Below are 3,720 nucleotides of genomic sequence, written 5' to 3'. Positions count from 1 at the left end.
TCATGAATTAACCTCCATGACGTTTTGTCGAAAATCATCACGGATTAAGGGAATCGGTGACAATCTTAAATCATCATGGTAGAGAGCCCAAGTCCATTTCTTGTGACAAAAAATAAACGTCACGGATGAATTACCATGTCATCATGGATGTTTACGTTTATGATGACATGGACATCTCAGACCATTTATTAACAGCCCAACATCAAAGATGGACCATTTTTAGCCCATTTTCAATCTGTATTCAGCCCATTTTCGATCTGTTTTTAGCCCATTTGCATCCTATTTCAGCCCATTTTTCAATTTATTTTTCAGCCAATTATTATAGAACATAAAACATAATACAACAGCCCATATAGACAAACAACTCATTTTCAATTACATAGCATCTCAGGTTTATATAACATCACATAAGATGAGATACAAAGTTACATCAAGCACTACTTTGTGCAATCCACCATGGCACATAAGCCAACAAAAAAATAGATACAGGTTCCCAAAATTGCATGCAGCACGGTCATGGAGTACCAGCAAACCAAATTGACAAATCTGCAACTATAATACAGATTGAAAAGTCTGCAACCATAATACAGATTGAAAAATCTGCAACTAAAGAAAAAATGAGCAAACTACATACAGCACCATCGGACCAAATTGCAGGTAGCAGCCATCAAGCAGTACTGCAACCTGCAAATGGCATCACTTCCCTTCTTGCTTGCTCCAAGCCTGCAAATGAACAAAACAGAAAAGAAAATAAACAGCTGGTATTGAACTTAAATAGATGTAAAAATAACTTGTGACCAATTTTGATTCAGATATACAAACTGCCTGCAACCTGCAAATGAACAAAACAACAAAGGAAATAAACTACAGTTTACAAGAATAGTTAAATATTGCTTGAACAGTCTAGCACTTATTCACCAAAGTGACATCACAGGAAATTAACCATGCTTATGCTAGTGATGTACAGACCTAAGAGATAAACTAGCAGCTGCAATTTTCACCTGAGAATTCAAGCCACGCACCTTACTACCCTGTTGTTGTTACGCAAAGATTCAGGTAAAAGAGTACTGTTATTATCAGACAAGATACTGCATTGAAGAATAGGACTAGACAACAAATGAAACTGTAGTGCTTGCCATTGGCACTCAGAACTTATGGATTCCAAGCAACCACAATAAATATCAACAGCTTCTGAAATTATTCAAAGGGAAGCTACCTATGCTCACATCAGCAGCTATCCAATTCATAGGAATATCAAAATGGATAATACAGCGACTACATTTTTCGCATCAGTTCATAGGAATATCAATATTGACAACACGAAGACACAGGTGAGCCTGCAGTGCAGTTATCATTTCTAACAGATTTAATTTATTTGAGTCATCACAGTAGTGACTAAATATAAGTGTGTGTACATGTTATTTCTCTTCGAGTCATCACGTAGACTGATATGCACAATCTAATGTAACCAAGTGGCGAATAGTTGTGATTGACTATTTCTACAGACTAGCAGGGAAGAGGATCACCTTTTCGTTGAGGATGAGGCAGACGCACACGATGGTCTTGCTTTGCCGCCGTCGCATCCGGTACAGCCAGCGACCGAGCACCGCGAATCGGACAGATGCCACTCATCACCAACACTCGATACACTTCTCGATCTGCAGCAGCCATACCATGAGGTCGTCGACGCCACCGACGGTGAAGTCGTCGAACGTCTCCACCTGGAAATGACACGAGGAGAGGGAACCCCGGTCAGATCCAGAGCCGCAAGTAACCCAAGCGCTCGCGGCGAAGAGATCGAGGCAGGAGGTGGAGCGGAGAAACGCGAACGAGAAGACGGAGAGGGAGAAGCGTACGAGGAGCTGGATCTGCTCGCGGGCGTGCGATTTGAAGCGAAGGATCTACAGCGCAGCCTTCTCGTTGCGCCAGCTTAAGCAGCTCGGCGTCCGTGGCCGCCACCGCAGTTGCCGAGTCGTCGTCCCATGCACGGTCGTCGACCAGGCAGAGTGTGAGGAAGGTAGAGGGAGGGAGGAGCGTTGGCCATGGCAGCGTCAGCGTGTGAGAGAGGAACGGGAGAGGCCTAGGGTTATCGAAGAGGAGAGCCAATGTGGGGGCATTTTATTCATTGTGGGATGGATCTCGTCCGTCCATCTGATCGAACGGCCAAGGTTGAGATGGAGGTTAAACTGGGCTGCTGATTTTGATATTTGGGCCGAACTCTGGTTATGTTGGCCTGTTAGCCTTCAAGTTTTTTCCTTTTATTTCCAGTTCGGATCATTTGCACAGTCATTATTATATTTGATTTCTATTCTACCATTTACATTGTCCTAATAATTTTTACACAAACTAGGTTACCTAAATGATGTTTTCTGGAGTTTTTATGAATTTTTTAAGTAATTTTTTATTTTCTAAGGTTTATGTGATTTTCTACATGGTTCCGTAAAATAACTCTCACTTGAACCACATGTGATGCCGACCAATATAAAAAAATTAGAAAAAGAATATATATAAGAAGACATGTTTAATTTGACCTCACATTCTTAAAATCGATGGAAAATGAAGAGTTTTGTAAGGGATTACTTGAACTTGTATTTTGGTGGCTCCGACGGAAAAATGTAATAATATCGTAAAGTGGTTCGAAAATCCTAAAAATTAGTATGGGTGCATACTGTGGGTGTATAAGCTTGCCATAAAAATTTCAAACCATTTTAACAAGATTGTGTTCATTTGTGAATAATGTTCAGTCGTCAACAGCAAAATTGTAGAACTCATCGATACATACAACTTTTGCTTTGGTCATTTCTCCATCCAACTTTGTTTAAACAATTTAAAGTTTGAATTTCAGAAATATGAGAACTTCAAACACAATCTTGGGATAGTAATTGATTTCAAATGGAAAAGTCGTCAACTACAAATTTTTAGAACTCATTGAGATCTACAACTTTTGTTTTGGTCGTTTATTCATTCAAGTTTGTTTGGACCTTCACAATTTACCTTATCTATTCACTTGATAACGGAAAAAAAAATGCAATGGGTCAAGGATGGGAATAGGCCTAGAATTCAGCCCAACAATTCAAAATTTTGAATTTGAATATATGATAACTTCAGACTTTTATTTTGGTATAATTTGGTCCACGTGTTTGAATAATTCAAAAGAGTATACAAAACAAATTGTTGACAAGTTATTGTCAACACATGTGTAGCTTAGTGGTACAGAACGTCTCTAGCAGTAGCATTCAAATGGTTGAGGGTTCAATCCTCCTTTCCCGCGCAGCAACTTATTTTGTTTTCATTTAGGGCACGTTCGGTTAAGATAATTCCAATTGATGAAGCCTATTTAAATTAGAATACGAAACCAGCCTGGATTATTTCCAGGGAGCCATTCCCCTTCAACCGAACAAGCCATTAGGGCTCATTCGGTTCCTATGGATCCGTTCCGTGTCGGACGATTTCTTCACTAATCTGTATAACACCGGGATGATTCCGGGCCTAGAATGGTCCATTCTGGTGGAACCCAACGTGGCCTTAAAGTTTTTCGAAAACCGCGGCTGGGAAAGGTGGGCTGGCAGCGGCCCAATCGGAAGACTAGGCGCAGTCATATGTGATAATATGGAAATAATGCTCTCCAACACATGGAGGAAGTTAGCTCGTTGGTAAAGCATCAACTTGTGAACCTATTTGATCCACGGTTCAAGCCTCTGCGTAGGCTTTGTTTTTGGC

At 40.5% G+C, this 3,720-nt stretch overlaps 1 long non-coding RNA gene across 1 annotated transcript; it reads right to left on the bottom strand.

Moving 5' to 3' along the window:
* Nucleotides 1–359: 359 nt before the first annotated feature.
* On the bottom strand, nucleotides 360–2,075 carry LOC136485187 (uncharacterized). Its single transcript, XR_010766352.1, has 3 exons — nucleotides 1,857–2,075; nucleotides 1,527–1,721; nucleotides 360–723 (listed from the first exon to the last, which is right to left on the bottom strand). It is a non-coding gene; the product is annotated as an uncharacterized lncRNA (long non-coding RNA).
* Nucleotides 2,076–3,720: the final 1,645 nt, after the last annotated feature.

This window comes from Miscanthus floridulus, chromosome 10, assembly GCF_019320115.1.
Source record: "Miscanthus floridulus cultivar M001 chromosome 10, ASM1932011v1, whole genome shotgun sequence".
In the NCBI taxonomy this organism is placed as follows: Eukaryota; Viridiplantae; Streptophyta; class Magnoliopsida; order Poales; family Poaceae; genus Miscanthus; species Miscanthus floridulus.
This window is presented reverse-complemented; position numbering and strand designations above follow the sequence as displayed.